The 26,933-nt window shown below is 47.2% G+C and overlaps 1 protein-coding gene across 5 annotated transcripts in view; it reads left to right on the forward strand.

Annotated features, from left to right (window-relative positions):
* LOC121482971 (mastermind-like domain-containing protein 1) overlaps nucleotides 1-26,933 on the forward strand; it is a 119,527-nt gene that overhangs the window by 30,230 nt on the left and 62,364 nt on the right. Inside the window, exon 1 of one of the 5 annotated variants that reach the window (XM_041741153.1) lies at nucleotides 5,227-5,251. The exons of the other annotated variants lie outside the window; for them this stretch is intronic. The gene's annotated coding sequence lies outside the window, so the exon portion shown is untranslated. Of the gene's footprint in view, nucleotides 1-5,226; nucleotides 5,252-26,933 lie in introns of those variants that run through there. 5 annotated transcript variants of the gene reach the window in all.

Genomic DNA, 26,933 nt, shown 5'->3' on the forward strand with positions numbered 1-26,933 from the left:
TCTGCACTACCTCAGCATACCTCATCTCATCCTTGATTTGTGACAGCTACAGAGACTGCAGCTGGTATGTGTTCCAGCCAGGGATTTTGATTCAGAAAGTGAAGAAGAAGCAAAGATGCTAAAAGTCATTGTAGCCCATGCGCTGGAATATTCTTCAGCCATGAACAGGAATGAAGTCCTTTATCTGCTCTGTCATTTGCAGATATCTTCTCCCGTTCTGTAGGTTGTCTTTTAGTTTTGTTGACTGTTTCCTATGCTGTGCAGAAGCTTTTTATCTTGAGGAAGTCCCAGGAGTTCATTATTGCTTTTGTTTCCCTTGCCTTCACAGATGTGTCTTGCAAGAAGTCGCTGTGGCCAAGTTCAAAAAGCGTGTTGCCTGTGTTCTCCTCTGGGATTTTGATGGATTCTTGGTCTCACATTTAGATCTTTCAACCATTTTGTGTTATCTTTGCATGTGGTATAGGAAAATGGAACAGTTTCATTCTTCTACATGTGGCTAAGGAGGGGACGCTTGATGGGTTGAGCACTGGGTGTTATACTATATGTTGGCAAATTGAATTTAAATTTTAAAAAATCAAGAAAAAAAAAGGAATGAAGTCCTAATCTATGCTACAACATGGATGAACCTCCCAAACACATTAAGGAAAAGAAGCCAGACACAGATGATCACATATTGTATGATCCTCTTTATTTTTTTTAAGATTCTGTTTATTTATTCTTGAGAGACACAGAGAGAGAGGCAGAGACACAGGCAGAGGGAGAAGCAGGCTCCCTGCAGGGAGCCCGATGTGGGACTCGATCCCAGGACTCCAGGATCATGCCCTGAGCAGAAGGCAGATGCTTAACCACTCAGCCACCCAGGCATCCCTATGATCCCCTTTATATGAAATGTCCAAAAGAGCAAAATCCATAGTGACAGGAAGCAGATTAATAGGTGTCAGGGGTTGGGGTGGGGAGTGGGACGTGGGCAGTGACTGTTAATGGGTACAAAGTCTGCTTTTGGGGGATGAAAATGTTTTGGAACCACATACAACCCATGATTGCACAGAACTGCCCTGAATTATACACTTTTAAATGGCTAGCTTCAGGATGCCTGGGTGGTTCAGTGGGTTAGCGCTGCCTTTGGCCCAGGTCATGATCCTGGAGTCCCAGGATCAAGTCCCGCATCGGGCTCCCAGCAGGGAGCCTGCTTCTCCTTCTGCCTGTCTCTGCCTCTCTTTCTGTGTCTGTCATGAATACATAAATAAAATCTTTTTAAAATAAAAAATAAATAAATGAAAATAAAATGGCTAGCTTCATGTTATATGATTTTTTACCTCAATAAACAAAGTCATTGCAGGCTTGACACCAGATTTTATTATTTGGTTTCTGAAAGTTGGGAGGTCAGTAACCCTCTCTGCAGCCCTGCAGACACCTTCAGCTGAGCAGTGGGCAGCACAGAGCTCCCATTTGTCCACATGGGATAAAGAGCAAGGTAGCTCACCCTCCTGAGAGCCACCCCAGGGCCACCGTGTGGTGGGACACTCCCTGCACCGTCTGGCGTCTGGGTAAATCAGCTGTACCTTTTGGTAGAAAAGAGCAAAACACAGGCATACTCACTCCCCTGCTGCTAAAGGATCTCCACAAATGGTTGTGATTTTTAAAGAGTGATTTCCTTCACTAGCAGCCTCTCCCTAGGCTGGGGCCTCCTGGAACCCTCTAGAAAATTCAAGTGAAAATACACTGGAGACTCTCATCCACAGAGCTAGGAAAGCTCAGGCATCAGAACAATGAGAAAGTGCATTGATGCAGCATATGAAATGTCAAAAATCACCCAAGGCTGGCAACTGAGCAGCGATAGGATCGTTTCGTTGCATCGTTGAGGTATAACTGGCATAGCACAAACTGCATGTAGTCGATCAGTTTTGACACATGCGTGTCCCATCACTCCAGCCCAGATACTGATACACCACACCCCCAAAGTTTCCTTATGCTGCTAGGTAGTCGCTCCCTCTTGACCCTCTTTCATCGTCCCCAGACAGCCGTTCATCTGCTTGCTGTCAAAGTCGAGCAGTTTGCATTTTCTAGAGTTTTGCCTAAGTGGAATCACAGAATAGGGGCTCCTTTTTGTTCTGGCTTCTTTCATTCAGTGTAATGACGGAGATCCAGTCATGCTGTGTGTATCCATTGTCCATTCTGTTTTATTGCCAACTAATGCTCTCTTGTACAGCTTAGGCCGCAGTGGTTCATCTGTCCACCTGTTGGGGGGCATTTGTGTTGCTTCTAGTTTGGGGTTACTATAAATACAACTGGTGTCAACATCCAGGTGAAAGTGTTTGTGTAGACACCGCCTTTCATTCTCCTAGGTAAATACCCAGCAGTGGAATGCTCGGGTTATAAGGTATATGTTTAACTTTTAGAGAAACTCCCAAAGTGTTTTCTTCAAAGTAGTTGTACATTCCACACAGGCATGATTTTTCAAATCCAGGCCTTTCTGTGAGGTTGGCAGAGGTTCGTGGTTTTTCGACCGGTTCTGCAGCAAGCCGGACATGGGGCTGTGTCCAGAAATCACCTTCGGTCTAGTCCTGGGGGCTGTGTTATGAAATGAGACGGGAAGGAGGGGCAAGTGGCGAAGAGTAAACTGGGTGTGGGGGGCCAGAGGCACGCGGGGCGTAGGGGCACATCAATGGTGGAGTCAAACTGGCCCATTCGGAGGAAGCCTGAGAGCTGCCAAGGGCTGAAGGAAGGGAGGGGGAACGATTGACGTGTGTTCAGAGCTTTTCTCCTGGCTGCCCGCCAGAGAGATGGAAACTCTCTGAGGAACTAATGGAACCTTCCATGGGCACCCATTTCCAAGCCCTGGAGCCCCCCTTTGTGACCACATTAAGGCCTGGGCCTGGTTGCCCATTGTCACGGGGCAGGACACATGTGGCTTATGACTTGGAATAAGTCAGACTGGGAGGGTACCTGTGAGGCTACCTGTTTCCTACCAACAGGTTGTGCACAGCCCCTCATTCTCTGATTACCTCTTTAGAGGCCGCCTGGAGAGAGGCAAGTTGGAGAAGGGGCTCAGGGTGAGGTCCTCACTCCCTGTCAAGTGGCCAAGGAAGATGAAATCCAAGCACGTGGGTCAGGAGGGAAAGGCACCCTGCCCTCGGACCTCCGTCACCTCACAAAACCTGGGTAGCAAACGAGCAAAATCCAGTGCCGCCCAAATGAAAGTACTCTGAATCCCACCCAGACTGCAGCCTTGCTTCATTGCCATTTAGAATGCAAGTGCCCCTGGGTTCCCCTGGGTACCTGTGGAAGCTCTTGATGCCCAAGCCAAGAGGAGGTGGGTGTCCTACTCCCTGGAAGACCCACCCTGTTAGTATTTTTCCATTAAGATAGTAGCATGCTCATTCTAGAATTTCTCTGTGACAGATGTCAGCTGGGTTTGGGGCCCCACCAGGGGAGACACAAGACAGAGTTGCCGAGCTGCCCTGGAGTGATTTGGCCCCGGGAGGGCAGGCCAGTCAGTGCCATCGTCTATGGAGCAGGGCTTCTAGGAGAGCCTGGAAGAGTGGCTGGGGTCTGACTCAGCCTCTCCCCTACCCCTCCCTCAGTCGCCCCTTCCACTTTGTTCTTGTCTCTGAAAGCTGCTTCTCAGCCATTTCCCAGGAAGGACTGACTCATGATCCCAAGCTCTGTCTCACCAGGGAAAAATGCTGGAGTGCCCGTCGACGATTACAAGCTATGGGCATGGCCTCTATCCGAGTGGACCCAGCCATCCTAAACAAACAAGCATGCCTGTTTCTGGAAACCAGACACAGAGCTCTCAGGAGAACCTCTTTAACCAGCAATCAAAAGGCTCATTATACCTGGCAATGGGGTAGGGGAGACTGTAGATTCTAGGATTCTTAGAACAGTTGTGATGGAGTGGCTTTGGAGCATTCTGGGACCGAGCTGGTCCTCAAGCCTTCTGGAAGGGAAGGCAAGAAAATCAGTACTGGGTGCTCATGAAAGTACTGTCAAAGCCTGGGCTTCTTAAGCCTTTCCATGCTATGGATGCCCTTGACTTTCTGGTGAACCTTACGGATCTTTAAAAAAAAAAAAAACTGTTCTTAAATACAAAACAATGGGATCACAAAAGCTACCAATTGGACCGAAACAGTTATCCAAGTAGCAAACATATATAAATAGATGAAAAATTTGCTTTGTTAATAACTGCTTCCTAACACACTGAAGAATATCTAGCAGTAGGTCTCATAACTACTGTAATTTTGAGGTAGCGATATTTGGAGATTCCTACCATGACCATAATGTGAAATAAAAATGTCTGCGATTTCTCTTGGTGACGAAGTCACAGGTTCCATAAATATTACACTGGTATGTTGCCAACACTCATAATTGAAAGGAATGCTAACTTTCAGTTAGAGGTCAGTGAAAATAGAAATGTAATTTTTTTCCTGCCTTCGACTTTCCTGACTCTCTGAATCATATCCATGAACCCTAGGTTAAGAGCCCTCTGCTAAGGCAACACCGAAACCTAGTTAATTGGTTGTGGTTGTTGTTGTTTCCCGTTTCTTCAGCTAAGCCAAACGGTTGACCTTACAACTTCTTCTGATGCAGTACTGTACTTTGTTCTTACTGCCAAAGCACCACCAGGGAACGTAGGTTCCAGTCCTCACTCCCCACTTGTGAGCTGTGTGACGTTGGGTGACCTGCTAAACCTCTCTGAGTTGAGTTTTCTCCTCTCTGAGATGGGAATAACAAGAGAACCTACCTTCTAGTGTTGACATGAGGATTAAGTGAGGTAATGCTTGTAGAACAACCCGGCACTGTGTTGGCCCTTACTAAAGACTCGCTGTGAGAACTGTCATCAGGGAAAGAGTTCATAAGCCAAAAGACTGCATGTGTGTGACCATCACAGTAATCCACATTCCCCCCTTGGTGATCTGTCTCTTTGCCATCTTTGCAATCCAAGAGTAGAAGGCATAGGACACACACATGCAGGCAGGGGAGGGGCAGCGAGGTGCTAGAGCTGGTGCACACCCGCTCCCAAAAGCCAGTTGTTACATTTGCAGGAATTTTGTTGGTGGCCAGAAATCAGCCCCAGTGAGATCTTTTCCCCCTGGAGAGCTGCATGTTAATTATTTACCAGCACACCACTGGGAGAGGGGGGTGAGGGGCTCCTTTCCCCACAGGGTTGGTGGGAAACCTCTGCTGTATCTGGGGAAGGTACGAAACATCAGATGGGTTTCGGAGGAGAAAACTAACTGTCCCTCGTGGTGTAAGTGAATTTCATTTTTAGTCCATTGATTCTTCTATCTACAGAGTTTGGGATCAAGGAAAGAACAGGTTTTTCTTGATTAATGTTCTCAGTTCTTGATAATTACTTCCATTTCAGCAATTCTGCAAATGGATCTGTTTTGAGATAAGGTGGGGGGGGGATCTCTGTTCTCTTTATCTGCAGAGTACAGTATTTTTTACTTAAAATCCAATATTTTCATGTATTGGTAACTTACTTCCATGTCAACTTTTATCTGTAAGATTCCAGTGCCTTCTTCCCGGAGAGTATTGCAAAGGCACACAGCAGAAAAGGGAGTTTACTGATTATGCAGCCCTGTTAGCATTACTTGAGTCCAAATGTTGGCTTAGATGGTGTTTTCAGAACCCGTAAGTGGATGTTTATGTCTGCAAATGGAAGCGCTGAGTAGCTAAACTTGCAGGGCCAATGCGGGGGAGGCAGGCCTGGGGTGGTGGTTTGCTCAAACATTGGCATTTGGTTGCATGAGCTGTTTTCCAGTGCTTCTCGGCTACTTTGCCACAGTCTCTAAGCCGGTGGTAGTCGCTGCTTCCCACCTAGGGTGGGAACTAACACATGGTGGAAAAAGGAAACGTGGGGGATGTGGCAGGCGACAGGACTCAGGACTGTGGAGAAGTGGGGTCTGGCTGAGGGGGTTGGCCACGGCCTCTTGTGTGGGATGCTGTGGGGTGCTCCGCCACGGAAAGTGTGCAGCGAAACTCCCTCTGGCCTTGAGGAGCTCCGCAGAGACGGGGCGGCCTGCCGAGCTGTTGGTCCGATGCTCTCCCCACCTGGACGCAGGTGCTCTTGGGTTGTATGCGTTCTCGTGAAATGTGGGTACCATCAGTCAGTTGGGTGCTTCAGGGCGTGCCACCCCTCCTTTGCCTGTAGTCAGCATTATTGTGGGCCACACACTAGTAGTCCGTGTCTCTGGCTTTCCTCTTGTTAAAGCCTCACTCAATTGGATAATACCTCTGGCTGGCTGCTTGGCAGGAGGTAGATGAGCCGGCCTCATCATCCAGACTGGATATTGATATTGTCATTACCCAAAGATGACAAGGACTTAGGGATGGGGCCATCGCTGCCAAGATGGGTTCTGGCTTCTGGAAGCGAAGGTCGTAAGCTGACGACCTAAAGATAACGCGAGCCCCTTGACTGGTCTGGGTTCATTCAGCCTTTCTCTCTCGTATATGCCATGGTGTGTGCACTTGGGAGAAACTGGGCAGCCCAGTAGCCTCTCCACAGAATATGTGGCTCTCAGCAGTAAACTAAACAGGGTCTCTATTCGTGTGTGTTCACACCTGTGGCAATTTCAAGTCGTTCCTGTCAAAATGTACCTGCTTTTCAGAACGTGTCTTTTAAATCTAAGTTTCACACTTAGGAATGGAGGTGGGGGGGGGGGATGAACCTAATATAAAGTAAGCCAGATAAATTGGCTCCTGTAGTTGACATAGAAATGGGCTGTGGCTAGTGCTGTCAGAAATTGAACCTGACCTTGAACTTGATGGTAGTGAGCCCAAGCCTCGGAACTGGGTGTGTCCCTTCCCTTCTTGTTTTGCTAGTGCCCTGCGTGTTCTGGGCCCTGATGGGAAAGGAACTTCCCGGAGGACACAGACCACGGTCCCACCTCACATTGTTTGTCATCCAGAGAGGACACTGAGGCCCAGAAAGGGGCCAGCCTCCTGACCCTTAGGCTAGCTCTTAGCTCTGGAGACCGTCTGAAGCCTGCTTAGGTCTCTTCTACTGTCACCCTGTGTGACACCCAACTGTGTTTGCACCCAAGTTAGGAATTTTCAAACGTTGGGACCTTCTCCAGGGGGGATTCCTGCACCTGCTCTTTTGCTGCATGCCAGATTCTCTTCCAGGAACCAGATATTCAGCATGGGGCTCATATTCTAGTGATGGCGAGACTGGACATAAAAACAGTCAGCGTTGCTTTGTGAGTGTGATAACGTTTCAGTCCACCCGGCATTATTGCTAAGGTGGCCAGGCTCCCCTCCGCCAGGATCCAGATGGGGGCCTAGAGGAAGGCAGGGCCACTAGCTAACATTCGGTAAGGGCTTACCCCGTGGCAGCACCTGTTCAGAGTGCAGTACAGGTGTGGTACTTTGATCTTTATCACAACCCTATGGGCAGAGGCAGTCATCACCATCTCTCTTTCGCAGAGAAGGAAACACACATGAGGAGGTTGAGTAACTTCCCCAAGGTCACATAACTAATTAGCAGCAAAGCTGGGATTCAAACCCAAACTGTGGCGTGCCCGAGTCCGAGTTTTCACTGCTCGGCTACTATACTGCCTCTCAGGATGGCACATCATGTGACATCCAGACCCTTCCGAGTCCCAGGAAGCCCCAACAGTCAGTCCGGGGTCCACCCTAGGTCCTCCCCACTAAGGGTCAGTGTTCCCCAAGGAACTCAGAGGCCAGCCCTGTGCTGCCTGGCTCTCGCAAGGCCTGGCCAGTGCCCCATTCCCCTTCCTCAGCCAAAGCACCGTCCTCTGGGATAGGAACCCCAACTCTGTTTGCCTCACAGAATGGTTGTGCGGTTCGGAGGAGCCGGCTTTAGATCATACAGTTCCCACCCCCACAAACTGTTTAGTAGCACTGACCCTCCCCAACCCCAGTCTGGCTCCAAGCTGGGACAGCAGGTTTTGCAGAGAACCATGGACTGTTGTCTTGCTGGACCAGCTGGGCACCACCACGGCCTGTGCTCTGGAGCAGTCTTGCCAGCTGCAAGGCCATTTCAGCCTTTATCATGCACAGTGCCCCTTGGATGTGTCCTCCAAACCAGCTGGAGAAGCTGTAGCCGAGGCCACTATGGTGAGCAGAGGAGACATGTACAGGTTAGACCAGCGGCTGCCTAGAGGCGGCCTTGTCAATTTGCCTGGGACCCTGTCACCACACCCCACGCTGCCCAGTCTCAGGATCGCCCTACAAACTTGCTCAACGGGACCCTTTGCTGCCAGGGTGGCTTTCTCTGGCCCATTTCCCTCTTTCCTGGGTCCCAGCGAGCCAGCTGCCAGAGCTGTCAGAGGCCTAGGAGCAAAATCTGCGCTTACTGGCGAGAGAGGCCGGCAGATGGCCAGGGAATTGAATCCACTTTATTTAACTGGCCTGTGCGCTTTGTAAATCATTGTTTTTGGTCAAATTTAGGGAATCGACATTTAGTACCCAAAACCATGTGATCTACAACTATATGAAAGTTAAGGATTTGCAAGAGCCCCATGGAATGTTCTAAAGCTAGATAAAATGGGGTTAGTATGGCTGTACGGATTTTCCCTGAAGGAACCGCATTCGCTCAGTAGGAAGAAAAAAGTCTACGTGTCAGCAGATCAACGACACTGGGATTCTATTTTGTACTTTGAGCTGCAGACAGTAATGTGGGGGCCCTGTGATGCATGACCCAACGTCAGAACACATCAACCCGTCATGAGCGTGAGAGGGAAGGAGTTCAGTTCTCCTCATAGTCCCATCATCAAGTGAGAAACATGTGAAGTTGTCCCCACTTCTCATGGCATTGTACCCTCACCCAGCACCCCTCCGCTTCCAGGCAGCTGCTAACTCGCAACCATCCACGCAGCTGGAGGAACCACCCACTGCTTTCAAAAACCCACCTCTCCTGCTCCTGCTCAGGCTCTTCTTGGGGGGGTGGACTCCCCTTCTCAGTCATTCCCTGCGGGCCTGAAACCCTTCATGTTCCCTGGCCAGTCCTGCACTTGGTCCCGCCGTATGTCTTGGCAACTCTAGCCCAACCCAGTGGACCAATGGACTTGGCCTCCGGCCTATAGGGACTTGCGACCAACTTCCCCCTGCTAGTTTAATTTCACAGCCACTTTTCATCTCCCTACCAATTCAGGGATCTTGAGACCTCATCTGAGATGTCTTTTTGTTCAGCGACCACTCAGTTGCCCCCACTCAGCTTCTCTCACACGGTGTTTCTCAGATCCCTCCCTTTTGCACAAGTGTCGTGTGCTTCCTGTTCAGGAAATCCAGTGACTGCCACTCAGCCATCACCGGAAGGCAGGCAGGGGGCGGTCCAGGGCAATGCCTAACAAGCTCCCCTGGACATTTATGAGTTTATTCTGGAGGTGTGCTTTCCGACGGAAGACTGGGTCAGGAATGAGAAGAAAGGCATGAGACAGGGGAAGACCAGAGGAAACCCTCTTCCACATGCAAGAAACAATTTAGAGCTCATCGCACCAAGGATAAGACTCCAGATCGCCTGGAGAGGCAGCAGGATCTGATGGAAGCAGCCGAGATGCATCGAAGTCAAGGGTGGAGGGCCAGGGTAGGGGTGTGCCCCCAAAAGAGAGGTGGTGGCGAAGAAACACCACAGCCTGGAGTTCCCGGACCGGGAATAGACTCGTCCCGCAGAGATCCATGGGCTCTGCTAGACTTGGAGACCAGGACAGATGAGGGGATTGTGAGCCGGGGGGCCGACTGGCCAGGTGCAGAGGGGAGAACACTTGCTAACAAGCCCGTGAACCCTCATCATGGACCTTTAAGGACACACACTCAACTGCAAAGAGGAACCATAAACCACCAGATGGGCACATGCTTCCAAACTGCCAGAAAAGAAGTTCCCCATGCTGGATCTCTTGTGAAGCTATAGTTAGCGTGGTGTGGCTTCCTGGAAAAACCGTAGAACGTGCTATTAGGGAAAGTGAGTGAGGAAAGGAAGCCAACAAAAAAGTGAGTGCGAGACAAAAGCAGAAGGAGTGGGGACCCCCACACACACTGCCTCGGAGCCACATGGGTTTATTAGGAGCAGCTCGTTGTGCTAGAATAGGCTCCTTTTCGGTTGGAATTGCTTACTGGGCAGGTAGGTCAGAGAAAAGCAAGCAAGTGTTTTTAAACCTCAGCAAAGCATTTGGCAGCGTCTGTTGTGAAATCCTTGTTTACAGCCCAGTTATGTGATTGTGTAACCAATTAAAGGACTGAATCCCAAGGCCAGGGGTAATGGATGAATGTACTCCCTCGGGGAAGGAAGTCTAGAGGCAAGTCCCCAGGCTCTCCATTGGCCAGTTTCACTTATTCCTCAGTGAACCCCAGATCTGCCCTTTGCCCCTGCCATCATCCGAGAGGGTGATGAAGTCCCCGTAGCATGAACTTGGGATCTCAAGAGACCTTCACGAGCCTGAAATTGTCATGGGAAATTTAACAGACAAATGGCAGGTCCAACGTTTGAGTTGTGGATCCATCTGCCCAAGTGTAGAATGAGGGAACCAAGGCTTGCAAAAAACTAGGGACTTTTTAATTGACCATGACCTCAGCGTAATTAGCAGTGAGCTGGACCTGCCAGCAGTGTCACCAGGATCTTAGGCTGCGGTGCCCACGTTGGCCCGTCAGGTGCGATGGTGGAGGTGCTGCCACATTGGCCCCTGGAGCTTGGAATTCAGTTCACATCGGGGGTATAGACAAGCAGGGTGGCCAGCATGGTGGCTGGAGAGACAGATGGATAACGGGGCTCACAGTTAGATGCATGCAGCCAGCAACGTCCGAAGCTGGGACTTGAACCCAGGGCTCCAGATTCCAACTCCTGAGCTTTTGCAGGCAGGACTCTGACTACCGAGCCTTGGGTTCATTTCGTTCCCATTCTTCTGAGTATGTTGACAGATGCTTCAAGAGTTGGAAAACATTTTATTGGGAAGCAGAGACCCTATCAGCCTTTGTAAATGGACGGGCTCCTCCCTCTTTAACTTCGGATACCCCAGAGAAACTCAGCAGAGATACTCTCTCATAAAAAGCAATTTCTTCAGGGCACCTGAGTGGCTCCGTGGGTTGAGCGTCTGAGTCTAAGTTTTGGCTCAGTCGTGATCTCCTGGGTTGTGGGATGCAGCCCCCACGTTGTGTTCTGCCTCAGTGGGGAGTCTGCTTGACGATTCTCTCCCTCTGCCCCCCCTTTTTTCTCTCTGTCTCTGAAATAAATAAATCTTTTTTTAAAAAAGCAAAAAGCAAAGAAAAGCAGCAATTCTGAAATGGATATGAAATGAATTTCAGAAACCACCAGAGGCTTCTTAACCATTTTAAAAGGCAAATATTATTAAGACAATGCCTTTTGGACACACCAAGGTTATATGGCTACCTGGACTTTACTGTACCTTAACTTTGTTGCAGTAGAAAACGAAGTTTGTCTCTTTTCATCTACCTTCTGTACAACTCCCCCATCCTTTTTTTTTTTTTTTTTTTTGTATAAGAAAAAAGAGGAAGGATGAATCAGGATGACATAGGCAGCTTGCTTAGATGAATAAATGGACAGCTGATGGGATGAATGAACTGCAAAGTCTTGGCACAGAAGTGTTTGTTTGGCGTGTTTCTGAATTCCTAACCAACTACATGCACACTTGAAGGACCGAACTTGGTGACACACCACTGAAGAGCCTGGGGCTCTGTGGCTCTGTACTGTGCCCTAGCGGCATGCCTTCCAAGCTATAACCGTTTGAACCCATTAAACTCCAGAAACACACATTTGCGTTTGATCCCAAACTGCACTTAATATCTCCCCTTGAAGGAATTAGAGCAAGGACTTCATGAAGCTGTGGAGGTGGTGCTGATTCGGGTTGGGAAGAGGTCAGTCCAGAGGGAACAAATGCAGGGGGTAGAGTGGGGTTCAGAAGAAGCTAGAGCTGCATGCCTCCTGGCTGGCTCAGGATGCCTCCTCAGGTGAGCGGAGCAGCTGGGGCCCCTGAGCAGGGTAGCCTAAGCCTGAAGCAGGGCTCGAGTCATTATCCTGAAACTTGGTCCTCCTGGGGAACTAGCGCACAGCGGCGCGTGCGGCCTCCACAGTTTTAAGCCCCAGCCGACGGCACGGGTTTGTTTTTTTCTGTCTCAGGCAAAACAGTTTTGATCAAGAAAAGATGCTTATGTGCTCAGGTCTCAGCATTTGGGCTTCTGGGATGTGTCAAGGGCCTTGCATCTGAGGTCTGCTCGGGCTCCCCTCTCCATTGGCAGGTCACGGTGGTGCGGCTTCGTGTTGGCTAAGGCAGCGATCGTGGCATGGGACTAGCAACAGAAATCAACTTGGGGAGTCTGGACTGGGGGGATTCACTCTTGTGATCGAGCAGGGCAGCCCACGAAAGCGATTTTCCCCCTCAGCTCTCTGGGAGGCCAGAAGCTGGCTTGGGTGGACGTTGCCCTTGCCTGCTTATCACGCCGTCTGGCGAGTGGCTGCTGACTGCATGCATCCGTCACGCTGGCTCCTATGCGTCTTGGTGACCGTGTCCTCGGAGGGAAGTGTCTGGGAACCATTTCCGAAATGCACAGCAATTTTCCCACTTTCTTTGGAAACCAGAGCCATTGTTGCCAAGTCGTGATAAGTATCTTGAAAATTAGATTGTTTCCTCCAACGCCGGGGGTAGCAGCCTTGCCTGTTTTCTTTCATTTGTGAAATAATATCAAAAATATTTGCAAAGAAGCATTTCCAAGAACAGAGAGAATTCATTTCATCATCATAAGTCCTGAAAGCACATTTTTCTCCCACCAAATGAGATTTCTACATGTGGTCTGTGAGTGCAACACTGTGGGGGGTTTTTCTGTCCTATTCTTCAATCTATCTGAAGAGTGGAATGTGGGGGCGCCTGGGTGGCTCAGCGGTTGAGCGTCTGCCCCCAGCTCAGGTCATGATCCCGGGGTCCTGGGATCGAGTCCCGCATCAGGCTTCCCGCAGGGAGCCTGCTTCTCCCTCTGCCTGTGTCTCTGCCCCTCTCTCGGCATCTCTCATGAATAAATAAATAAAATCTTAAAAAAAAAAGAGTGGAATGTGTTAACGAAGACAACTTAAGCGTGAGCTCTCCACAGATCTTTTCTGGCCTAATAATAGTCTTTATTTTGAAAGAAATGACTCTTCTGTTTCTTCTTTTAACTCTCACTGTTCCTACAGGCCACTGACTAAGTCCCCCTCCCTCCCATTATCTATCCACCTCCTTAGGTAGGTTTCTCAGCTGGACCCACCACAGTAGAGATGGAGCTGGACCATGGGTGCAGACGTACGGGGACACCTCCTCACCATGCCCGATGACAAGTGCCCATGTTTCCTCTTAGCTGTGGCCTTGTCTCCTCCCACTTTCTCTTTAGAGCACTTCGGGCTCTGAAGGGGATGAAGAATTCTTGAGCGTTGTCCTAATTAGTGGTCTAAGGCTCTGATCCCCACGTTGCCTTGCTTAGAATTAGGGGGGTGTTGGTGGGGATTCCACAAGTCTTGGGTTTAATGCAGAAAGAGAGGACCCCCAAGCTCCTCCCAGCCCCACTGGGAGTCTGGAGCCGACCTATGGTGTCTCCCGGAGCTCTGGCTGGGAAGTCAGAACAGGTGGACGGCCGTAGAGGACAGTGGATGTAGATAAAGGTGGTGCCGGCTGCCCAGCCTCATAGGGTCCTCAGGCCAGACTCATTAGGGTGTCGAGAGCAGGTGAAACCTAGAGGCGTGAAGAGGCTTGCCCATCGGCCTTGGCCGGCAGGGTCACACTCGGGAGAGAGACAGGGTCGTGGATGGCCTGGGAGGCTGCTGTGGTGCCCTGACTTGGGATTCAGTGTCTGCTCCCCCTGCTTGTCAATCCCGTGATCCTAGACAAAGCTCTGCCTCGGTTTCCCTCTCTGTAACTATAATCTCTAGCTTCCCCTCTCAGTGCTAACATTCTAGGATTGCAGGCGAGCTCTACTATAGAAGAGGGGGCACAAAAAGACACGGCTTCTTTCAGCACAGTGGCTTGCTCCATTTCGGGCATCGTACAAAGGGGCTGCCTCGCCCCCGTCCCCGGTCCCTCCGACCCCCGGGCTCTCATCTGAAGAGCAAAGGGCATCAATCCCATTTTGCAGATGAGGAGCCTGAGGCTCACGGAGGTCCAGCGATTTTTGTAGGAAGAACGTGGAAAAAAAATAAAAAAAAAAAGAACGTGGAACCCGGGTCCCCCGGCTCCCCTGTTCCGCCTGTGATGTCTCCTGGGCCACCAGCTCACAGCATGCTGCATACCTTCACGTGCCGGGTTTGGCTGTGGTTACGGCTGGCACCTAGGCCAGTTACGCTTGGAGGACAAGTCCACGGACAGCACTGTTTTTGCTGTCATTTCAGGGGGAAATGAACCTTGCTTGAGTGTGTGCCTTCAGGCAAGTGGCAGGCAGGGCCGGGGCTGGGGGGCGGGGGTGGCAGCCGCGCTTCTCTTCCCTCCGCCGGCCACCGCTGGAAGCGCCACTGCTGGACACAGCTGGCAGGTGGAAGGGCCAGGCACCCACCAATACTGCCGGGGGGCATCCGCAGCTTAGAGACAGAGCGCTTTCCCTGGGCCAGGGATGGGGGGAAATCTGTGTGTGTGTACATATGTGTGTGTGCATGTGTATCTATGTGTTTCTGTGCACATGTGTCCATGTCTGCGTATCTCTGCTCCATATGCACATGCGGATGTGTGCACCTGTGCCTGTGTGTGTTTCTGTATGTATAGGTGCCAGCATCCCTATGTGTGTGTGCGCATGCGTGACCATGTGTGAGTGTGTCTGTGTGTTTCTGTGCGCATGTACAACTGTGTGCAGCTGTTTCTGCGTGTGCACATGTTCATGTAACAACCTAGAAGCGGGATGGTCTGGCCTCTCGGACGACACCAGAGCGGTTTCCCATCACCCTCCAACACCCACCCCAGATTTAGTGGTCGACTATGGAGAAGCTTAGGGAAACTCGGCTTTCTAGGTGTTCAACACATGGAAGAGCCAGCATGTAGTGAGCCTGGCCTCTGGACCACTATGCTAAATCCCAGGGCTTCTTTCAGTTCTCAAAGTGTGTAATGTGTGCAACAGGAAAAGATAATGCCAAACAAGTCCAGTAAAAAAAAAAAAAAAATGAGGCCTTGACAAAACTTGGCCTCATATCAACTCTCAGGCTAGTCCTGCTGCAGCCAGTCATGTGACAAGATCAGCATTGTCATCACGGCCGTTAAGACTGTCTTGGTCTGCCCTAATTTCTTGGTGTCCTCATGTTCCAGAAAACTCGGTTCTCCATTTGCTGTGATGGGTGGCTCTCATGCACTGCTCAGTCTCAGAGTCAAATCCACTGCAGGGAGGGTTTCTCCAATGGAGAAACAGGGCTCTCAGCTAACTGGTTGGTCTGAACAAGTCTTAGCTCCTTGAAGCAGGACTTTGCCATCTGGGCCCTCCATGTAAGACCTCAGGACATTTGTACCTGCCAGGAAGCCCCAGCCCCAAGCAGATTTGTCACTGAATGGCACATGACACCTAGACGTGGGGTGAGGGGCAGATTTATGGTCGAGGAGGGCATTTTTAACATCAGTGGCATGATATCCCAAAGCCAAAAGGAGGCAGAGTGGGGAGTTCTTGGGGAGCAGCAGGGTCGTGTCAAAAGTATAATCAACCAGAGGTTGAGCGATCACTTCCAAATCAACTTGGTTAATTTTTTGTTTTTGTTTTTATTTTTTTACTAATGATGTGGGTCACTGGGGAAAGGTCACCAGCAACAGGAGAAAAGGCCCATTGACATCACATTCCACAAGGAGCCAGTCTTACTAGGAGTAGAGGATAGAAGAAGGGACAAAGAAGAGGTGGTGTGTATATGCAGTGGGATGTTACTCAGCCATAACAAAGGATGAAATCTTGCCATTTGCAGCGACATGGATGGAGCTAGAAGGTATCGTGTGAAGTGAAATCAGAGAAAGACAAATTCCATATGATTTCACAATATGTGGAATTTAAGAAACAAAACAAATGACCAAAGGGAAAAAAGAGAGACAGACAGACAGACAAAGAAACACTCGTAACTCTAGAGAACACACTGATGGGCACAAGAGGGGAAGTGACTGGGGGTGGGGATGGGTGAAACAGGTGGTGGGGATTAAGAAGCACGCATGTTGTGATGAGCACGGGGTGGGGTGACGTAAGGAAGTGTTGACTCACCATATCGTATACCTGAAACAAATATTACAGTTAAAATAAAAACTTAAAAAAAAGAGTAGAAGATATAAAGTTTCTTTCCTCCACACACTTAGCAAGATGATTCATCCTTTGTCTAAAAGGAACATCGTTCTAAAACCCCAAGTTAGATTAAGGAGTGATAACATTTTGGGCTTTATATGTAGAAAAAAAGCTTGATTGTATATAATTCACACAGCACATAATTCATTCTGAAAGCATACAAGTGCATGAGTTTTAGTGTATTCACAGACACGTGTAACCGTCCTCACCATTAATTCTAGAACTTTTTTGTCACCCTCAAAAGAAACCTGGTGTCCCTCACTCCACATCCTCTCCTCTCCCCACAGCCCTGGGCAAGCACACATCTACTTTCTTTCTCTGTGGACTTGTCTATTTTGGACATTTTCTATAAACGGAATCATAGGATACGCGGTGGTCTCCTGCTCCTGGCATCTTTCACTTAGCATCAGGACTTCACGGTTCCTCCGTGTTATAACATGTGTTATATGTTATATATAACATATATGTGTCGCTCCTTTCTGTGATTGGATAACATCCCATCTAACAAATGGACCACATTCTCCATTCACCAGTTGGTGGACACTGGGGTTGTGTAGACCTCTTGGCTAATATGAATAGTGCTACGGTGAACATTCCTGCACAGGTTATTGTGTGGCCATGTTTTCAGTTCTCTTGGATATACACCCAAGAGCGGAATTGCTGGATCCTGTAGCTACTTTGTGTTTAACTTGCTCAGCAACCGCCAAGCCCTTTGCCAGAGTGGCTGCACTATTTTGCATTCCCACCGGCAGTATTTGAGGATCCCAGTTTTTCCACATCACTTGGGGCTTTTGAAAATCAACTTTGAAAAAGTAAAAGTGGTGTTTTGGGATATTGATCTATTTATTAGCACGGGCCTATAATTACCTGCCTTGCAGCTCTTCATGCTGTCAAAGCAGTCCTTTTAAATGCACAGAATGAAGAATGTGCTAGGCGTTCCTGAGGACACGTGGGCTCCAACGCACCGAGTTTTCAAGGCTCTAGGCTGAGGGACTGCTGTCGAGGGTTGTAGTCCAGCCTTCCACCCAGGCTTGAACCCACTTTGTGGATCCATCCAACAGATCCATCCACCCTGTGTGTGCTCTGACCTCGAGAGCTGCAGCCTCATGTAAGGCCTGCTCCCTGCCCTCGGAGAGCTCACAGACCACAGGGGAGCCTGATGTTAGACAAATACTCCCTGCCGTGGGTGATGGGGACACAAAGGGAGTTCCTCATGTGTATCTTGTAGGGATGTTGGAGATAGCCATGAGATGCTGTGTAAATTGCCAAGCCTGATGTCTGGCTCATGGTGGGTGCCCATGGGTAGCTGTTATATTTCTGTAGAGAACTTTGCATATTACATATGAGGAACCTGAGTCCTAAAGGTTAAGCAGCTTTTCCAGAGCCCCACAACTCATGACTGAGGAGCTGGCCTTCCTGCTTCAGGGCCTGTCCATGGGCTCCAAAGTCCTGCCTGTACTGATATTGAAAACTGGGTGTTAAACACTGTATGTTGCCAAATTGAATTTAAATGACAAAAAATTCAAAACAAGTTTAAAAAAAGAAAAAAAAATTTAAAAAAGGAAAGGAAGTCTGGTCTCTAACCCTTGATCTGCCTGTCCCTAGCCCAGGTTCTGCTGCCCCTGCCAGGTCTGAATCCTGCTGGACCAGGGCATCCGACTTGACTGACGCACAGCTTAACACCAAGATTGTTAGTGGAAGATAGTAATTATGAACAGTTAGCAGTACCTTCCAGATCAGGGTGACCTGCTGTGATCAGCGCCCGAGGTGGCCGTGACTAATGGCAGTGAGCCCCTAGATCTGTTCTTCGTGCGGTGCTCTCCGCCTACCAGCAGCCCCACACTTCTTCCCACCGTCCATCCGGCCTGGAAGTCTGGAGGGGACGAGTGGCCTTAGCTCCCTGGTCTGTATGCAGCCAGCCGTCCAGCCACGGGACTCTTCACCCGAGGAGCTTCCTTCTCTTCGGGTCCTTGCTTCTCTTCCATTCCCACCTGCGCTCCCCACCCTGCTCCCCGCCACAATTTGTCTACACAATTGTACAAACTGTTTGCCATGAGCAAAGCATGGGATCAGGTGCTCCAGTTCAGAGCCACTTGGGAGAGGTAGGATGACCCCTGGCTTCAGATTAGGCGGGTGGGCAGAGAAATAAGAGTCCAGAACTGGGGGTTCTCCAAGTGCCGAGAGCCAAAGACTGTCCTGGGCTCTGTACACTCCAGCACTTAGTCATCCTAAGGAGACATCACCTTTTACCCAGTGAGCCGAGAAGCTCAGAGTAACCAGTGAGTGTACTCTGCTGGGGACCCAGGCCCATCCTTGCCGGCACTTACACCCTCCCGCACAAACATTTTTGTCCCTGGTGTCCGAGCTTGTTGGCTGCCATAGCAAAATTCCACAGATGGGGTGGCTTCAACCACACACGCCTGTTTCTTCACTGCCCTGGAAGGTAGAAGTCTGAGATCAAGGTGTCAGGAGTGCTGCACTCCCTCTGAGGGGGCCACAGAAGGACCTGTTCCTGCTTTTACGTGTAGAGCTTGGTGGTTCCTTGGCTCATGGCAGTGTCACTGCAGTCTGCACATGACATTCTCCCTCCCCTTTCTATAAGGACACCAGTCACCCCGAATTAGGGGCCCACCGCACTCCAGGATGACCTCACCTTAAGTCCTGACACCTGCAATGACCCTGTCTACGAACAAAGCCTCCTTCTGAAATACGGGAGGGAGGCACCATTCAACCTATAGCACTAGCGCACATGTTTGAAAACAGATTTGAATCCGTTTACCCATCAACCTTGCAGATGTGTTCACCCGCAGGCCCATTTGAAACCTGGAGGTCTCTTGGCTCTTTCTTTGCTTTGGGGGCTGAACTGCACCCTTGAAAACCGAGGGCTCTCCTAGTGAATGTCTTCAATCCTGACCAAAAATCAGCCCAACACCCTGAAGCCTCTCAGTGGGGTGTCATGGCCTCAGCGGTCACCTTGGGAATGGCTGAGCAGTGCCTATCTCCTCACCCTCACCCCACTCACCCCACCCAGGGGACACAGAGGAAGAAGCAGTTCTGATGAGACACATTCAGGTCTGTCGCTACGCCTGAGAAGTAGGCACTCAACTGGGCTTCGTAGTACGGCACACTGGGGACCTTTGGGTCCCAAGCCCAAGGCTGCTTCTGACCAGACTGGCAGGGATTGTGGGGGTGAAGGGAGCAGAACTCCGTTGTGCTTTTCTTTTTCTTTTTCTTTTTCTTTTTTTAGATTGTATTTATTTATTCATGAGAGACACAGAGAGAGGCAGATACATAAGCAGAGGGAGAAGCAGGCTCGCTGCGGGGAGCCTGATATGGGACTCGATCCCAGGAGCCCTGGGTCATGCCCTGAGCCAAAGGCAGACGCTCAACTGGACCCACCCAGGCATCCCTTCATCATGCTTTTCAAGAAGATTTTAGGCCTGCGAGTTTGCTCCAGCAATACCCTCGCACTCCCCTTCCTTCCTTGCCAAGTGCCTTTAACTTGGCTCCTGGTTTCCTTCCTCTGTCATGGCTACAGCCAGGTGGCCACAAGGGAAAGCTGGCTGCAACTGTCACTTGGAGGTAGACATCAGGCATCTGGCTGAGTCCGCAGGCCTGGGAAGCAAGAGATCAGGTGCTAGAGGCACGGCTAAGGCGGGGAGGGGTGAGCCAGCAATAACCCCAGAGGTACCAGTGTGCCCTCAGAGCTCTGGATGTGGGGGGCCAGGGGCTCCCAGGTATGTACTTAGAGCCCAGGGGGGAAAGAGAGACTGCCCACAGGCCTCTGCTCTGAAGCTGAGGTCTGAGGACACCTCTTGTCCCACGCTCATCCCCACGGGCACAGGCTACAAAGTCAGAGAGCGATGCATCTCCCTGGCGCAGCCACGTATTGGAGGATGGGGAGCGTTTTCTTCCTGTGTGAGAGCCAAACATAGATGTGCACGAAACACAAAGTTGAATGTACCTGGATTTGTGGGAATGAAATGCAAAGTGGGTGTGGCACATGGCTCTGGGGTTCACCTACAGTCCTGGAGGTGCTTGGGTAAGGAACAATTGCTGGGAGTTGGTTTCTTTCTACTTGAGGTGGGTAGGCTTCCCCAGCAGGTGCTCCTGGGCACTGCCAGGGAGGAAGAACCTAGGCAGGGGTGGAAAGGCAGCGGAGCCCTGCTGGAGACAGAGAGGTCTGCCCAAGGGCTGTTTCCCAGGCCCAGGTTCATCTAGAGGGAAAGGGGAACTGAGACCGTGGCCCGAAGCTGGTATGCTGGGTGGCGAGGGAGACCCCTTCTGACTTGGCCCAATTTGCAGGCGGGGGCCAGCTGCCAGTGCCTCCTCCATGGGCTGCGCTCCCCAGCCCTGGGTCCAGCCAATACCCAAGTGTGCTGATGTGCTGCTGGGCCAGTAAGCTGCTACTGCAGCCCAGAGAATCAAGCCTTTGTTCTGGAAGCTCCGGCCATCGCCCTTTCTTGTCCCCTTTACGTTGGCTGCTGGGAGCCACAAAGGGGCAGGACAAGAAATCAGTGGAGTGGAGACTTTAAAAGCAAAAGCGGCATTTTTTTTTTTTTTTTGCCTTTTTTCTTTAGAGCTGAATGGGTAGCTTGTCTGATGTCGATAGGTTTTGTGTTGCCAGCCCTGCAATAAGATCCGGGCCTCCGTCCCCCGCACGGGCTCCAGATGCCGGGCCAGGGAGTTAATGGTGGCCTCTACGGTAAATGGGGTCTCTCTCTCTTTTTTAATCCCAGTTTTCTTTGGGTGCATTGTACATCGTATGCCATTTTGTCCCCAAACCCTAATATTTGAGTGAGGTCACAGCCAAGGCCTCGGGCTTGGCCCCCGAAACACTCAAGAAAGATTTGGGTGGGGATTGTTTTTGAAAGAATAAAAAACATCTGTACAAACTTCTGTACGTTGCTTTAAAAAGTATCGCTACTTAGGACATGTCCCAGAAGCAAGGAGAAGAATCAGTGTCCCCCTAGATCTGGACATTGACATCCGTTTTGAATAGCAGTTCACTTCTTATTTTGAAGTAATTACAGATTCAGGGGAAATTGGAAGCGTGGTAGAGAGGCCCCGGTGGTCATACCTTATATCACAGTTGTATAATATCAAAACCAGGAAATTGTTATTGCCACGGGTTTGTTGTTGGGTTTTTGTTTTGTTTTGTTTTGTTTTGTTTTGAGTCTCACTACAGCTCTTTTGTGTGGACATACATTTTCATTTCTTTGGGATAAAAGCCCAATTGCTGGGTCCTGTGACACTTGCATGCTTACTTTTAGAAGAGAGTCTCTGCCATTTGACATTCCTGCCAGCAGCTTCTCCACATCCTCACCTGTTTTTGCTATTGTGATCATTTTTTTTTTCAGATTAGCTGTTCTGATAGGTATGTAGTGGTATCGTGTTGCGGTTTTAATTTGTAATTCTCTAATGGTTAATGGTATTGAACATCTTTGAATGTGCTTTTTTGCCATCCACAGAAACTTGACAGTAAAATGTCTTTTCATGTCTTTTTCCCATTTTCTCTTGGGTAGTGGTTTGTCTTCCTGCCATTGAGTGTTGAGATTCTTTATATATTCTAGATACTAGTCCTTTATCAGAAGTTGTACATCTTTACTCCCAGTCCGTAGCTTGTTTTTTCATCCTATTCACAGAACCTTTCACAGAAAAAAAGATTTTATTTTCAATAAGATCGGACTTGTCGATATTTCTTCTTATGGGTCATGCTTTTGATATCAAATTTGAGAAAGAACATTTTGCCAGCTTTACATCCTACAGATTTTCTCCTTTTTCCTGGAAACTTGTATAGTTTGACATCTTAAATTTAACTCCATGGTCCATCCATTTTGAGTTAATTTTTGTGTAAGGGATAAAGTTGAGGTTGGTGTTCTTTTTTTTTTTTTTTTCTTGGCCTACAGTTGTTCACTTGCTTCAGAACGCTTCGTTAAAAATGCTATTATCCAAAAAAAAAAAAATGCTATTATCCCTGTACTGGATTGCTTTTGCACTTTTGCCAAAAATCAGTTAGACATATTTGTGTAGGTCTTTTTCTAGGTTCTCTGATCTATTTCAGTTCTCTGTGTGTCTGTCCCTCTGCCAATACCACTATAATCTTGATTAATGCAGCCATATTATAAGTCTTAAAACCGGGTAGATTGATTCTTTCCACTTTACTCTTCTTTTTCAAAATGGTTTTCCACCCTTCTACTTCCTTTGCCTTTCCATTTAATTTTGGAATATTATTCCATCTATTTTAGAGTAATCCTATCTGTATTTACAAAAAATCTTGCTGAGATTTTGGGCCACATAGGTGGCTCGGGCAATTAATTGTCAGACTTCGAATCAGGTCCTGATCTCAGGGTCCTGGGATGGGGCCCTGAGTCAGGCTCCATAAAGCAGGGAGTCTACTTCTCCCTCTCCTTCTCCTTCTGCCCTTCCCCTTGCTCATGTTCTATCTATCTCTATCTCTTTCCCATATAAATAAGTAAAATCTTAAAAAAAAAACTTTCTGGGATTTTGATAGGAATTGGTTAAAGCTGTACATTAACTGGGGAAAAATTGACATCTTTACTATTTTGGGTCTTCCAGTCTATGAACACAGAATATTCTTCCATTCATTTAGCTTTTCTCTGATTTCTTTCATCAGTGTTGCATAGTTTTCAGCATAGAAGAAACAGCATGTATGTTTTGCTTGGTTTTCACCTGGCAAGTTTTTGGGCAATAGTAAATGGTATTATATTTTGCAGGGAAGGGGGAGGGGCAGGAGGAGAGGGAGAGAGAATCCCAAGCAGGCTCTCTCGACCCTGAGATCACATCCTGAGCCGAAAGTAAGAGTCAGAGCTTAACCGACTGACTGAGCCACACAGGCACCCCAATGATACTGTATTTTTAATCCCAGTGTCCATTTATTCATTGATGGTACATATAAATGCTGTTGATTTTTATTCACTCATCTTGTATACTGAGACTTTCCTGAACTCTCTTCTTGGTTCTAGGAGTTTCTTTGTAAGTTTCTTAAGACTTTCCATGTAGACAATTGTGTCAAGCGCAAATAGAGATAGTTTTACTTCTTTTTTTTTTAAAAACATGTATGCCTTTCATTTCATTTTCTTATTTTAATGGCCTACCTAGAACTTCCCAGTACTGTTTTTGTTTTGTTTTGTTTTTTGATTTTTAAATTGAGATACATTTGACACTCAACATTGTTTGAATTTAAGATGTACAACGTATAGATTTGATATAAGAGGTGAAAAGAGTAGACATCCTTGCCTTGTTGTTAACAGTCTTGTAGGAAGGCATTTATTCTTTAATCATTAAATGTGATGTTAGCCGCAGGTTTATTATAGACATTCTTTATCAAGTTGAGGGAGCTCTCCTCTACTCCTGGTTTTCTGAGAGTTTTTATCATGATCGGATGTTGAATTTTGTGAAGTGCTTTCTCTGCATCAAATTATATGATTGTATGATTTTAATAGAAGTTTTTTGTTTTGAGATCATTGTAAATGAACATGTAGTTGTAAGAAATAATCCAAATAGGGCACCTGGGTGGCTCAGCGGTTGAGCATCTGCCTTTGGCTCAGGGCGTGATCCCGGGGTCTGGGATCGAGTCCCACATCGGGCTCCCTGAATGAAGCCTGCTTCTCCCTCTGCCTATGTCTTTTCCTCTCGATCTGTGTCTCCCATGAATAAATAAATAAAATCTTATTTTTTTTTAGAAAAAAAAATAATCCAAATAGATCCCATGTATCCTTTAGCCAACTTCCTCTAATGATAACATCTTGCAAAACTATAGTACGATATTATAACCAGGAGGCTGACATTGGTACAGTCAAGGTACAGGACATTTCCATCACCACGTGTATCCCTCATCTTACTCACTTGTGGATACATCCACTTCCTTCCCACACCCACTCCTTCCTTAACCATTGGCAACCACTAATCAGTCCATTTCTATAGTTTTGTCATTTTGATATTGTTACATAAATGAAATTACACAGGATGTAAATATGGGAGGTTGACTTTTTTCACTCAGCATAATTCTCTGCCGATTCATCCAGGCTATTGTATAGATCAACAGTCATATCTTTATATTGCTGAGTAGTATTCCATGGTATACACGTACCAGTTTGTCTGACCATTCATCCATTGAAGGACTTCTGGGTTGTTTCCCTTGTTTGGCTATTAGGAATAAAGCTACTCTAAACACTCATTTGCAAATTTTTATATGGACACAAGTCTTCATTCCTCTAGGATAAATACCCGGGAGTTCAATTGCTGGGTCATCTAATGGTTGTGTGTTTAGTTGTTAAATCGCCAAACAGTTTTGCAGTAACTTTTTTTGCAGAGTGACTTTTTCATTGCCACCAGCAATGCATGGGTGATCCAGTTTCTCCCATCGTTGCCAGTATTTACTGTTGTTCCTGTTTTTTTAAAGGTGAAAGTTGCATAACAATTTAGTGTCATTTAATCCATTCACAACTTACTAAAGCATCACCTCAATCTAGGTCCTAAACATTTACATCACCCTAAAATAAAATTCCATATGCATTAAGCAGTCATTTGCCATCCTCCCCTCCCCCCAGCCCCTAGCAAACACCAATCTGATTTCTGTCTCTTTGCTTTTACCTATCCTGGATATTTCATATAATTTCATACAATATGAGACTACGTACGACAGGATTCTTTTAAGTGTAATGTTGTCAAGGTTCATCCATGTCACAGCTTTGTCAGTACTTCATTCCTTTGTATGGCAGAGTAACAGTCCATGGTATGTTCATACCAAAATTTGCTTATCCATTTATACATTGATGGACATTTGGGTTATTACCACCTTTTGGTTATCATGAATGATGCACATAAGAACGTTGTGTAAAAGTGTTTGCGTCTCTATTTTTGATTCTTTTGGATATATACCTAGGAGTGGATTTGCAAAGTCAGATGGTAATTCTACATTTTACTTTTTGAGGAACTGCCAAACTGTTTTCCACAGCACCTGTAACATTTAAATTCTCATCAGGAATGTATAAGGGTTCCGATTTCGCCACATTCTTGCCAGTACTTGTTATTTTCCTTTCTTTAATTATGCTAATGATTGGGAGGTGGTATATCATGGTTTTGATTTGCAGTTCCCTAAAGCCTAATGGTATTGAGCATCCTTACATGAGCTTCTTGGCCATAAATATTTGTTCTTTGGAAAAATCCCTATTCGAGTCTTTTGTCCATTTTTTAGATCATGTTGTTTGTCTTTTCATTGTTGCGTTATAAGAGTTCTTTATACATTCTAATTAATATTAGTTCCTTATCAGATATATGATTTTCAATAGTTTTCTCTCATTCCGTGGGCTGTCTTTTTATTTTCTTGATAATGTTCTTCGATGTGCAAAAGTTTTTTATTTTGTTGAAGTCCAATTTATCTATTTTTTTCTTTTGTTGCTCATGCTTTTGGTGTCATGTCTAAGACTCCATTGCCAAATCCAATGTTATAAAGATTTTTTCTTATATTTTCTACTACATGTTTTATAGTTTTAGCTCCTATGTTTAGGTTGATCTCTTTAGAGCTGATTTTTGTATGTTGTGTGAGGTAAGGGGTCCAACTTCATTCCTTTGCATGGGACTATCCATTTGTCACAGCACCATTTGCTAAAGAGACTATCCTTTCCTTCACTGAATAGTCTTAACACCCTTTTAGAAAATCAATTGGCCATAGACTTATGGGTTTATTTCTGGATTCTCAAGTCTATTACATTGGCATATATTTCTGTCCTTATGCCAGTAGCACTGTTTTGATTACTGTAGTTTTGCAATAAGTTTTATTTTTATTTTTTAAAAATATTTTATTTATTCATGAGACAGAGAGAGAGAGAGAGAGGAAGAGAGAGAGAAAGAGGCAGAGACACAGGCAGAGGTAGAAGCAGGCTCCATGCAGGGAGCCTGATGTGGAGCTCGATCCCAGGTCTCCAGGATCAGGCCCTGGGCTGAAGGCAGCGCTAAACCGCTGAGCCGCCTGGGCTGCCCTGCAATAAGTTTTAAAATTGGAAAGTATGACTCCTCGAATTTTGTTCTTTTTCAACATTGTTTTGAGGTGATCATATGATTTTTTTTTATTTTGCTTGTTGATATGATGGATAATGTGTGTTGACTTTTGAATGCCAAATCAGCCATGCATCCCTAGAATAAACCTGACATGATCATAATGTATAATTCTTCTCATAAACTGCTAAAACTTTGTTACAGATTTTTGTTTATGTGCATGAGAAATATTAGTCTGTAGTCTTCTTTGTACATTTTTCATTTTTACCATCAGGGTAACACAGTGAGTAGGGAAGTATCCCTTCCTCTTCTATTTTCTGAAGAGATTATGTGGAATTGGTGCTAATTCTTCTCTAAACAATTGGTATAATTCTAGTGAAACTGTCTGAGCCTGGAATTCTCATTTTCTGGAGTTTTTTAAAATTATACATTTAATTTCGTTAATAATTATATTGGGTAAATTTTGTAGTTTGTGCTTTTAGAATAATTGGCCCATTTCACCTAATTTTCAAATTAAAATGGATACTTGTAGTATTTCCTTATTATTCTTTACATGTCTACAGAATCATTAATAACATTCTCTTTTTTATTCCAATGTTGGTAATTTGTGTCTTCCCTCTTTCCTCTTTGTCAGTCTTTCTAGGTGCTTATTAATTTTATTATTTTGCCTAAGAACCACC

Source organism: Vulpes lagopus, chromosome X (assembly GCF_018345385.1).
Source record: "Vulpes lagopus strain Blue_001 chromosome X, ASM1834538v1, whole genome shotgun sequence".
In the NCBI taxonomy this organism is placed as follows: Eukaryota; Metazoa; Chordata; class Mammalia; order Carnivora; family Canidae; genus Vulpes; species Vulpes lagopus.